This window comes from Lepisma saccharinum, chromosome 23 (genome assembly GCF_977018435.1).
Source record: "Lepisma saccharinum chromosome 23, izLepSacc3.1, whole genome shotgun sequence".
NCBI lineage: Eukaryota > Metazoa > Arthropoda > Insecta > Zygentoma > Lepismatidae > Lepisma > Lepisma saccharinum.
This window is the reverse complement of record NC_139251.1, coordinates 3,917,759-3,931,069: the sequence shown is the minus strand read 5'-3', so window position 1 is coordinate 3,931,069 and position 13,311 is coordinate 3,917,759.

The following is a 13,311-nucleotide window of genomic DNA, read 5'->3' as shown; positions in this document are numbered from 1 at the left end:
TGTAAGCCAGATGTCTCTCAGAGACATGTGAAAAACCCTGCAGTTTTTAATCATCTGTTAATGCCGTAATTTTCTAACGGCAAGAGTCGATCGCTGAGAACATACTGTATCCTATTTCTGTTCAAGTGTTTCGTGAAAAGCAATCCAATCTTAGGTGCAATCAACCAGGGGGCACACACTATGAATAAAAGTACGAGAAACAACATGAACGTGTGTTGAAAACTAAGATTAATAATTTTCTTGGGCAATCAGTTGCCAATAAAGCAAATATGCAAGTACTTTGTTTGAAATATGTGATTTGGAGGCGATGAATCACAATATACTGCGTCTCACGCACATACGAGGGTCACTAATTATATTTTGAGCCTAACAATGAAAAAACAGGAATTTGTCATTGAAAACAGCTTTTTTGTTTTTCAAAGTATTCTCCTTTATGATCAATACACTTTTGCATTCGTTCGAACCATTTGTCAAAGCAGTTTTTCCAATCTTCTTGAAACACCTCCATAATATGGTTTTTGAACGCATCAACGGCGTCTTCCGCCGACGAAAATCATTGTCCACGCAATTTATTCTTGACATTCGGGAACAAGAAGAAGTCATTGGGTGCCAAATCAAGACTGTAAGGCGGATGACCCATCAATTCGATTTTTTGACTGTTCATAAAGTCGGTTGTTAGACGAGATGTGTGACAGCTGGCATTGTCTTGATGAAGAATGATCCGACGGCGTTTGTTTGTTTTCCGTATTTGACCGAAGACCTCTGGCAAACAAATTGTTGTGTACCATTCAGAGTTGACCGTTCTATGTTCTTCTAAAGGCACATTTGCCACATGACCAGTTTTCCCGAAAAAACAGGCGACCATTTGTTTCGAGCGCGAACAACTTTTGTTGGATTGGGTTCATCTTGAAACACCCATACAGTCGACTGCTGTTTACGTTCCGGCTCATATGCATATATCCATGATTCGTCACCTGTTACAATCTTATATACGTCTTTTGAAGCACCACGATTGTATTTATTGAGCATTTGTTTGCACCAATTGACGCGAGCGTCTTTTTGAGTTTTTGTCAAATTGTGTGGGACTCAACCAACAAGAACATACCTTTCTCACAGCTAAATGATCATGTAATATTTTATATATGTTGGTGGAACAAATGCCTATGGTTGCCTCAATCTCAAAGTATGTCATATGACGATCTTGCAGTATTAGGTTTTGCACAGCATCAATGTTTTCTTGAACAACAACTGATATTGGACGACCTTCGCGAATCTCGTCGGTGAGCGAATGGCGGCCACGATTAAATTCGTTATACCAGCGTTTCACAGTGGCAAAGGATGAGGCTTCATCACCAAATGTGGAACTAAGTTGATCGATGCACTCTTGTCTTGATAATCCACGTCGAAAATCGTAAAAAATCATCACACGAAAATGTTCACGAGTTAATTCCATTTTATTGTTGTCTCGCAATCTCCAAGGCAACATAAACAACACAAATGAAGCTATCGACAAAACATTTAAAGTACGTTATGGTCAATAATGCCAGACGATTCCGTGCAAACGTCAAATCGCGCCTAACTTCAATCAGTGTTGCTAAGGCTCAAAATATAAATAGTGACCCTCGTACTAAAAATAAGGTACCGTTTATACTGGGGAGAGAAATATATAATTATTTTCTTCATGTTCAAATGTCTCCAGGTAAGGTTTGAAGAAGGTGGTCATACAACTTTCAATGCAATTGTTTTGAGTCTCCTTTAAAAGTTTACGGCTTTCTCAAAGCAGCATGGTACACTTGTGTTGAGATAAACTGGCACGCTCGTTAGGGTTTGGCTACGACGTTCAGCTTCGTAGGGTGATACAGGCCAAGTAAAAGATCAGAATACAGCATCAAACGTTTCAACAACATTGTATTGATAGAAACACTACATATTCTATTATTAGTATTTATGTAAGTTCATGTTATTTTTGATTAGTGACAGTTATACTTTCTATGCAGTTTTCAATGTAACCTGATAAAGAGCTGGCCTACTTGATGGTGAACTCCAATATACTTTTGTCGGTTAGTTTTATAATCTTGTCCTATGAAACCTGAAGGGGGTGAAAATGTCCAGTTTACTGCCTTTTTTCGAATAGCCTGTGTAAGAGAGAAGATTGAGTAGTATGGTTTGGTATTCTAATATTTTTTGGCCAAGAGGGGAGATCTTGGGATGTTCTCTCGGTGCCGGCAGAGTGGTTTTGGCAAGGTATTAGGGCTAGCAGCCACATGCCGACCATTCATGGAATAATAAAGATAAGTCCACGCAATGTGTCTGATTCGTTTGATGACAAGCCAAGGTATAGTTTCGTGGACATTGTGATTGTTTATATAGAAACATTTTTTGAGCCACAGAATGAGAGGGATTTCGTAATCTTTTACTAGTGGATAAAGGGATGCCTTTATTTCCAAGTATTTCTCTGCAGTTCGCGGAAAGCCATGCAAGTACAATGTTGCGTTAAATTATTGATTTGAAATTTTAAATTTTTTGTGTGAAGGTGTCAGTTATTAAACAATCTAGAATTTAAGGGACGGTGGGAGAGCCGCAAAAGAATCAACACAGTTATTCTTTTCACAATTTCAAGAATAACGCAAAACAAGTTGTTAGTAATTTCAAACAATTTTAGTATCTTCTTGAGTAGCAACTTATAGAAGAAGCAAGAAATGGGGGGAATATACAGGGTGTTTTCGGGCTGATGATACAAACTTTCAGCCATGATGGATAAGGGCACATGTATAAATTTGAGATTAAGGAACCCTGGTCAGCAAACGCCTTAGTAGAAAGTTATAAGCGAAAATCGGTGCGTGAAGATTTTATTACCTGAACAAGTTTCACAAGCTGCTGCATTCACAACATTTGTTCAAAGTGGCGTCATTAAGCTTCGCTGCAGGTATGACATCATCGCAAAAAGTTGTGGCGTACCCGTTGGAACAACCCCAGGGTCGTTCGAGCAATGTCACAGGCAGCGATAATTTTTGCCAGGAGATCCTCTTCAGTCTCGACAAGTGCCTCGTACACAAGACTTTTCACATGACCCAACAAGACGAAATAAAATGAGGTCTGATCAGGTGACCGAGCTGGCCACGGAACAGCTTGTGAAACTTGTGCAGGTAATAAAAGTATTACATCTCCATGCAGCGATTTTCGCTTATAACTTTCGGCTAAGTCGTTTCCTTATCTCAAATTGATATATGTTCCCTTCTCCATCATCCATGAAAGTTACCGGATAGAATGATAGGTGCTGCGTACGATAGAGCATGTCCCGGATATTCCGCAATGGTTTTATGGTTGAAGGTGTCTGTTTTGCGCAGGCACAGAAAACGCGGGATGATATGAAACACTTCGTGTTGATACATTGTATAAGAGAAAGAAAGTGATAATAGATAACCAGATAATGGTAATGATGGTTGAAAAGTCCCTATGAAGGAGGAAGGGTATTTTGTTTTGTATTTCAAAGGTCTTATATTGTGTTATGTTGAGATAGCAAATGTGTAAAATCCAGTCGGGGTGGTATAGGCTGGTTACATTTAGAGTAGGAGAGATTTTATAATGGGCGTTTATATCGAAGTTTAGATTCTTGCTCAAGCAGCAGGGAGTACGTGGATTGATCGCTGTGAAGCGTAGGGATCGAGTCCACAAGACAAAGTAGCATGTATTCGAATATCCCTAGTGAGTATTACATCTGTGCTACATGCTGCGTGAAGCATTATAGCCCCCCAGGTTCTTTATATGGCAGATGTAATTAGCTCATTTGTCTTTATCACATATATATATATAAAAATTGCAAGTAGTAAAAGTGAATGCGAATTTCAGAACAAACTGTGCTTGGAAATTCATCTTAAACTGCGTTGCTACAGAGGTTGGTTGGTTGGTTGATTTGGTGTTTTAAGTCCACTTTATGCACAGTAAGGCTAATTTGGACTGGACCTACAGTTTAAAGTGGGATCCGAACCACTTGTGCCTCCACTGGGTATCGAACCCATGACCCCTTGATTACAAGGCGACGACGCTACCACTGCGCCATAGGGGAGGCACTACAGAGGTACTGAAGGTGTAGATATCTGACGATTGAAAATCCATACTCCTTCCAAGGTAGTTTCTGATTCTGGGTTCTCCAGCGTGGAAATCGTGCTTGCTTCAGCTTTACGGCCAAGTGCAAGTATCTTCTCTGGGATAGTTCCTCTCGTCTGGAGTAGTCCCTCTTTGCAGTGGTGGTTCCTCTCGTCTGGGGTAGCTCCTCTTTTTGGTGGGACAGGTGCCCTTGCTCGTCGGAGGGGTGTGGGGTTTCATGGAAGAAGGTATTCACTTATGATAGCCGTTCAGAATTGGCTAGTGTGTACGGAGTGGGTTGTTGCATTGTGTTGTGGGATGCATTACTTTTGTGGGGATGATGGTCGGGAGTTACTTGGTGAAGGTATGGGTGGAGGGAAGCATGGTGGAGTGGAAGAAAGATTGGCATAGAAGGAGGGGCGGCGTTGGAACTGGAGGTCGAATTTTCTTCGTTTGAGATGGAGCTTGCGTTTTCGTTTGGGGTGGAAAAGGGATTTATGAGGCCGGGACATGAAGGGCAGAAGCATAGTTTGTATTATGTGTATGCTGGACAGAGAGTATTTAAGATAGCGGAGAGAATGATAAGTGTTGCTTACGATGAAACATGTTCCGGATATACCGTAAAGGTCTTATGGTCGAAAGCGTCTGTTTTGCGCAGGCATAGAAAAAGAGGGATGATATGAAACACTGTTAATATATAAGAGAAAGAAAGTGAGAATAGATAGCCACATAAAGCTAATGATGGTTGGAAAGTCTCTATGAAGGAGGAAGGGGGTTTTGGCTTGTATTTCCAAGGTCTTATGTTGTGTTATGTTGAGATGGGGAATGTGTAAAGTCCAGTTGGGGTGGTATAAGCTGCTTACATTTAGAGTAGGAGAGATTTTATAATGGGCGTTTATCTCGAAGTTTTGATTCTTGCCCATGCAGCATAGAGTACGTGGATTGATCGCTGTGTTGCTGAGGGATCGAGTCCACAAAAGAAAATAGCATGTATTCGAATATCCTTATTGATTTATTACATCTGTGTTACATGCTACGTAAAGCATTATAGCCCCAGGTTCTTTATATGTCAAGATGTTTATATTGCAAAATGTGCCTTTGGCGTATTTTAACGTTATGGAGAGGGTTGATTATTGCGTATACATGAAGATATAACTTAATAAGATCAGTATAATGTGAGTGACACAAACATATACATTGTGTCCGCTAGAGTTGCGGTACGGATTAATTAGGAAAAGCATTAGTTTTTTCCATCATGCCTTCCTGTGTGGGATGGTAATACACATAACTTTTGCATGTAGATCTGGCAATTCTCAAGATCTGTTCCAGTTATTGTTTCCACTTTTTCATTATTATCTATAGCAATATAGGAGTGTGAATCTGAAATGACGCATGTTAAGTTTTGAAAATAAAATAGGATAGGTGCAGCCTTATAAATCTTATAGTTCTTTTAAAGTGAAACAAACGGCACCATTAGCTCCACATTGATAATACTATCAGAAACTCTGCACTGGGTGATTGTATCTGGTAGTATATATGAATGAGATAGTGAGGTATTGCTAAGTCAAATTTTTCAGACACGATGTTATTTTTCATTTTGGTCAAATCTTTGTTTAAAACTGCCTTCTGGAAGATGTGTTCGCTTAACAGGTGATCTTTTCAGCTACTAATAGCGTCTTCGTATTGGAGGAATAGACTGTACTGTAGTATATGATTTATATATTCAGTGAGGATAGCTTGCAATTGTAAGGAATTTGCGTCAGTTAAAGTTTGGAATTTGAAAATGATTTCATCTTGATTTAAGAGCAAAATTCGCTTATCTTGACTTGAATCTGATGCTGAAAGGAGTATACTTTAACAGTTATATTTTGGCAATATGTGATTAGACTGTATATTGGAGGTTCATGTTGGAGATCGTTTCTTCGATTTGGAGTATAGTTTGAAATAAGGGTTTGATTTGTTTGGTTGTTGCGAGGTTACAGCAGTAGCTAGCGATTGAGCTTATACTCGAGGTGTATGATATGATGAATTTGGATTTTGAAAAAATTGAATCAAATTTTTTTGGGTGCACTGAGGCTATTTTGCACTCGTCACACTATACGGGGTACAGCCCCTTAACATAACAAAAATTAAAGCTTGTCTGAAAACAAAAATGTCCATACCTTGGTTAAAAAGTGATGCTAAAAAAGGCGTTCAGCACAAATAAGGACAAAGCACAGGACGACACAGAATTATACTGGACAAAGGGCCAGTCGCCAGAGCCTCCTTAGTCTGCAGTCCAGGGTGTGGTACGTGGAAGTGAGGTTGACTATTGGGTACTCTACGATGAAGGAGCACCCCTTACATATTATGATTTTGTGATTTGATTTGATTTGCTTTATTTTACTTCGCTTTTTTGTGCGACTTTTTGCTAATTTACGAAGATGGGGATGAGTGACGATATGATGAAATTGATAAATGGACACTCACAAATATGTATGCCCAGGTCAGTATTCAAACCCGGGACCCCTAGCGTCGTAGCGTGATGTGCTTACCACTCTGCCACAGGGGCCGGCCCGTATGATATGAGGGGGAGGGTCTGGAAAACAGCGAAAAGTGGGAAATAAAGTGGGAATGTAGTTTTTCTAACTCGATGGAAATTTTGATAGTTTGTTTGGTTAGAGTCAGGTTGTGAGCATGTTAGTTTGTCTAGGGTTAATGAGAATTTGTTAGTTTATGGAATTGCTGTATTTATTGTATAATGTAGTGGGAGGCTATAGTCCTGTGGATCGTTTCTGGAAGTTCTTATGTACAGTTCAGAGGTAATCTGCGCATGGTCTGTGTCTTGGGAAAGAGTGGTTGTTAGGGTTAGTGATAGCAGGATGGTAAGGGTTGTTAACCGGTGCATGAAATATGAGACGGGTTGCATCAGTACGATACTTTTGCTTATGTGTGTAACTAGGCATTTTCCCCAGGTTATGTGATTGTATTTATCTGTAGTTGATCTGTGTTTACCTGCAACTCTTATGCTTTTGGAACGAGAAGCAGTTACAAGGGTTTTTCCTTTCATGGTAGATCGAACGGGTGAGGAAGGGGATTTGAGGGTTTATTTTTTTTAAATCTAAGGGTCAAGGGGTGACTGCAGTTGTTGTTCCGTTATTAATCGTGAGGTTTCGTTGTTAACCGAGGGCCTCAGTACTAGGGATGGCCAAACGGATCCGGATCCGGACCCAAAAGTCCCGGATCTGGATCAGGATACCAAAGTTCCAGATCGGGATCCGTATCCGAACCAGAGTCAGAACGTTCCTGATTTGGATCTGGATCCGAAAGTTCCGGATCTGGATCCGGATCCGAGAGTTTCGTATCTCAATCCCATTATAATATTACCACACCTTAAAAAGTATTATGGTCTTCAATTACAAATCGAAATTTCATGGAAATCGGAGGGGGACAAAATAGTCAGATTCCCACTTGAATTTGTCCTCATCTTGACATTTGAGGAGGGATTGAACCTATACAGTTTTTTAGCCGAATCAAAAAACACGTATTTCATTCTTTGGACCCCTCTATACACCTGCAAAGTCTCAAGGGAATCGGAGGGGGACACTTAGATATCCTCCCTTGTAAGTGTATTAATTACAAATCGCGCACGCGCGCACACACACACACACACTATATATATACCTATATATATATATAATTATATATATATATATATATTTATATATGTGTGTGTGTATGTATGTCTGTATGTATGTAAATTATATGTATATGTATATTAGCAGGTAACAATAGGTTTTAAACACATTCTTACTTTCCAAAGAAGTGCTCATGTGGGATGGCCAAACGGATCCGGACCCGAAAAATTTTAGAATCCGGATTTCGACCATCAGTACAGTCGCGATGTATTTGAAGTTCGTTTGTTGTGATAACGTCTGAGTTGTCGTCTTTGTTCCTAAGCTAAGCATAAATGCTGATACAGCTACATGTTATTTTAATTATGACGTGTGTCATTGAGGTCTCGATTATCAACTCGCATAAAGGGCACGATATTCGCAGTACCTGCACAGTGCTGCAAATATTATAATCGCATTCCCTGTCCCCGGTTACATATTTTTAATTCTGCGTAAGGGACAAAATGTCACAATAGACATGAGGTGCCTTTCGTGCGATGGCAACGATTCAGGTTGAGTTCGTGTCTCCGGCCTGTCTGGTTGCCCAACCAGAGCGGAGGCGGGAATTAAATGCCTTGAAATGTGACATCTTTAACTTTACCTGATACCTATCGCCTGCAATAGCAAATAAATCCAAATAACATTAAACCTGATACACCTGGTACCTGTAAATGTAAATGACAACTCATACGAACAGTAAAAATATGTACATTGGAATCACAAAGAACATATATAATTGCAATTACAAGTCCCAACTGATTGTTACGTGCACTTACTCTCTCACTCATTCTCTTGTTGTCCTTCAACATGAAAAATGCACTTACAAGGTTATTATTCTTCAACGTGCTCTTTATTTGATAAAATGAAATTCAATTAGGTCATTAGTCTTTGCTCCTGTGCTCGGTACTATTAACATGCTCCGGTCCTCGAAAAACAATTTTCAGAATCATAGGTAGGCGTGGTTGAACATTGTGTTCACATGAACATATACATCAGTACCGCAAGTTTCATATTTTTACCAATTACTCGGACGGGGGTTAGTTTTACAGCAAGCATCTCTCGTCCTTTGAAAACAATTACCTCTCTACATGGTGATGCAATACTTTATTAGTCTCCAGCTGCCGGAACACTTTCTTTAACATCGGCGCGAGCAAAAATTATATTATCACTTGCAGGACGTGGGTAATTTAGCATACATATTCAAAAAATACAGGTCAAATAGTCGACCTACGATAAGACAAATTGAAATAACTGGGCGGCTAGAGGTCCTCGCTATACCTTGCCTAGTTGCGCGATTCATCTCACACACAGCTCTGCAAGACACGGAACGCGTTGCCTTGCGAAACACTTTCGCTTCCACTACTCGCGACTTAGAACTGCCGTGTAAGTAAGTGTCTTGTCTTTCTACGAACCATGAAGCGAATAAGTTGCCTTCGTAAGAGATTCATTTTACTTCGAGAAACAGCGTGAAGTGCTTTTGGTGGTGTTAAGGAAGCAGCATTTTTCAACGTTGTGTTTTTGTGTTGTGTCGATTCACGCGAGAAGTTTTTTGACAGTGGAAAGTGATAATGGAAAAAATATATTTTTCAGTGTTTTTGACTGAGTTTCATTCCATTTGGTCAATCCCAAGTCGTGAAGGAACTACCAGGAATGAGAGGCCACGTTCTGAATAAGAGAGAAGGGAGTGAACGACGGAAACCAATACACATTTTGTATTAAGAAGAAACAGTATTCGTTCAACGGTGTGTCTTTTGCTTTTGACCAATGTGACGATTCGACACTTATAAAGGCTATTACGACGTCAGTAGATGTACGAAGTTTTGGATGGAAATACCAGTGGTCGGAAGTAGCGTTTGATCAGCGTTCTCGTGCATTATCAGCTTAAATCTAAGTGCTCGGAGAATGAAGCAATCGACTCACAATAGCTCCCAGTTCAAAGGTGTGTATCATGCAGTGTTGGATGATACCTGTGAAAAATGCGTACTGTTCTTGGTTGGATTCTGTGTGGACGTTCACTAGGTAAGGGCAGTAGCATAATTTCATGCAGTCTCTACATCCTAACTATTATGCAATTAAACATAAATTGATATAATTAATCCCCTATCTTGTAGTCTTGATAGTGCAGTTCTGGGAGGTAGAGGAGGTCCCAAGCAAATGCATCTCACATTAGTGGAGAAATAATGTGAAAAGCACTTTTCGGTTACTCTTGTTCAAGAAAACAGTAGATTCAGTGTGAGCCTTCAACTGAAACGGCGGTGGCGAGATTACAGCAAAAGGAACGGAAGTTTTCAAGGTCTACTATTTTTCATCAAGTACTCAGAATTATTGCATGAATATTTAGATTTGGGACATATGGAGCCTGTTACTGCAAGTGAAGTGAAAAAGAAACCATTTGATAGTTTCTATTTACCGCATCATGCTGTAATCAATCCAAATTCCACCAGTACTCCTCTACGTGTAGTTTTTGATCCCCGTACAGTGACTTCAACAGGGATTAGTCTCAACGATAACCTTCTAGTTGGGCCAAAATTGCAAGGTGATATCTTTCCATTGTTACTCAGGTTCAGGAAGCATTAAATTTCTTTGTGTGCAGACATTTCCAAAAATGTATAGACAAATATTGATCCATCCATGAGATACAGACTTCCAGCGAATAGTGTTGCGAGTCAATCCTAAAGAATTGATAAGGGACTATAAGCTACTCACGGTGACGTAAGGGACATCTAGCGCATCTTAACTTGCAACAAAGTGTCTTCAGCAGTTAGCTATTAATGAAATTAATGCATTTCCATTAGCAGCTCCAGCATTATTAAATGATTTTTATGTTTATGACTTTGTATCTGGCGCTAGCACTGTGGAAGAAGCTATCGAATTGCAGTCACAATTGATACAGTTAGTAGCAAAGGGTGGTTTTGAGTTACTTAATTGGTCCTCTAGTGAGCCACAAGTGTTTACAGCAGTATCTGTAGAGTTGAGAGAAACTAATGTGCCTTTAGATATACATTGCAGTGAACTTGTGAAAACGTTAGGTCTTCGGTGGCTTCCTGGTCCTGGCCACTTCACTTTTCTTGTGACTTTACCACCAAAATGTCACACACTGACGAAAATACTATTGTTATCTGATATTGCAAAATTGTTTGATCCTCTTGGTTTCTTATCCCCAACAATCATAAAAGCAAAAATACTCATTCAAGAATTGGGGAAAGAAACGTTTGGCTGGGATGGAGTATTATCTTTGGAATCATGCAAACTGTGGCTATATTTTTGTAGTGAACTTCCTGTACTGCAACAATTACAAATCAAACGTGCTATCGTATCTGCAAATGCTATTGCTTGTCAATTAGTGGGTTTCTGTGATGCATCACACAAGCATACTGTGCGGTAATGTACCTTCGCTCAGTTTATGTCGACGGTCATGTTGAAGTGAGGTTGGTAGGAGCAAAGACTAATGTGGCTCCAATCAAGCAAATGTCTCTACCAAGGCTAGAACTATCAGCAGCAGTTTCATTGACACGATTGCTTGTAGTAATCTCCAATGCACTATCCTACAAATTGGAAGATGCATGCATGTGTGTGGACTGATTCTACCATTGTACTTGCTTGGTTATCCTCAACACCAAGCAGGTAGAAAACATTTGTAGCAAATCGAGTGGCAGAAGTGCAGGAGAGACTTCGTCGTGAACAATAGTATCATATTATGGGAAAATCAAATCCTCCAGATCTTCCTACAAGAGGTATCAGTGCTTCAGCCTTATCTCAGTGTGAGTTATGGTGGGCGGGACCAGAGTTCTTAGGAGCAAACTTCATTGGCAACGTTTGATCATCATGAGACAAGCAACGAAATTTTGGAAGAAGGTACAAAAGAAGAGAAGAAGATTGCCTTTACAGTTATGTACATTACAGTAGAAGAGGATCTGATCAGCAGATATTGAAGCTTTTCTAGAATACAGAGAATAATGGCATAGATCTAACGATTTGTGTTCAATGCTCGTGAGTCAGTGAATCAGGCAATGATGATTGACAGGTAAAGAGCTTATGACAGCAACGACCTCTCTTGTAAAACAAGATCAGAAAAGTGAATTTTCATCAGAATTACATTGTTTGCAAACTAAAGTTCCTCTGCCAACAAAAAGTAGGTTATTGTGTTTGGCTCCCTTTGTTGATGAGGGAGGTGTCATTTGTGTTGGAGGAAGGCTACACAAAGCAAGAATAACAGTGGACCATAAACATCCAATGTGGCTACCTGCAAAGCACAAATGGACTCACTCATTAATTAAAACTGAACAAAATCAACATTTCATTCTGGTTCTCAGTTAGTTTTGTCCTCATTGCAACAAAAATTCTAGATACTGAGAGGGCAAGATACAGTGCATAACATTGTAAAAGAAATGTGTAACTTGGTCATCGCTGGAGAACAATTAAAGGGTAACTTACCAGAATCTAGGATCAATCCATCTCGTCCATTTATAAACTGTGGTGTGGATTATGCAGGGCCCACACTGTTGAAGGAAATTGTTGGACGCTCTCGTAAGCAGTATAAGGGTTATATAGGGTGGGCCATATTGATGGGACATATTTATATGGATATTACTGCGAGTATTAACTGTCGTGCATGTTTTAGATATAGCTTAATAGGAAGTGTAAGGATGGAAGTTAGTGTTACATGTTTCTTTCTTTGTTGCAAGGAATCATCGTGAAGTGGACAGCAGTTGAACTTTCGTACGTCGCGCATGCGTTCTTCACTAGTTGAAGCTCCATCATCACAGCACAAAGACGTTTCAGACATCATTTCAAGAAACGGGTAGCACAATCTGGAAAGGTCATACTGTGTGAAGTTCACAACTTTCGTGAGACCGCAAATGCCAACAAGATACGGTCCCCTGGGAGACTTCGATCATCTCGTAGTGCAATAAACATTGAACGTGTGTCCAGTGTCATGGATCTAAGTCCAAAGAATTCAACTCGGCGATTTTGTCAGGAACTTCATATTCCACTTACCAGTGTGCGGCGAATCCTCAAAAAGGACTTAGAACTCTATCCGTCCAAGCTACAGGTGGTGCATATATTGTTCGACCAAGAAAAGGTTGACAGAACCACATTCTGTAATTGGTTAATCAGCAAAGGTGGTGACTTTGTGCAACACTTGATCACGTCAGATGAAGCACATTTCCGCCTGAGTGGGTATGTTAATAAACAAAACCGTCGATTCTGGGCAGGACAAAATCCGCAACTGTTGCATGAAAAGCCATTGCACAGTGCCAAGGTTACTGTGTGGTGTGCAGTGAGTTATGCCTGTATGATAGGCCCCTATTTTTTTGAGGACGATTAGAAGGACACAGTAACAGTCACCGCTGAGCGTTACAACACGATGCTACGAACATTCTTCATACCCGAAATGAGACGGCTTAGCCTAAGAGACATGTGGCTGCAGCAGGCACTAGCCAGAAACTCTCGACCTGTTGCTGTCTTCGTACACAAAGGTCAAGGCCACTCCCGGTGAGCAATTCATCGCCTCGGACCACACCCCCATCCATGCCGAAATCCGAGTCCCTGGAAAAGCCCCCAGGCTCTC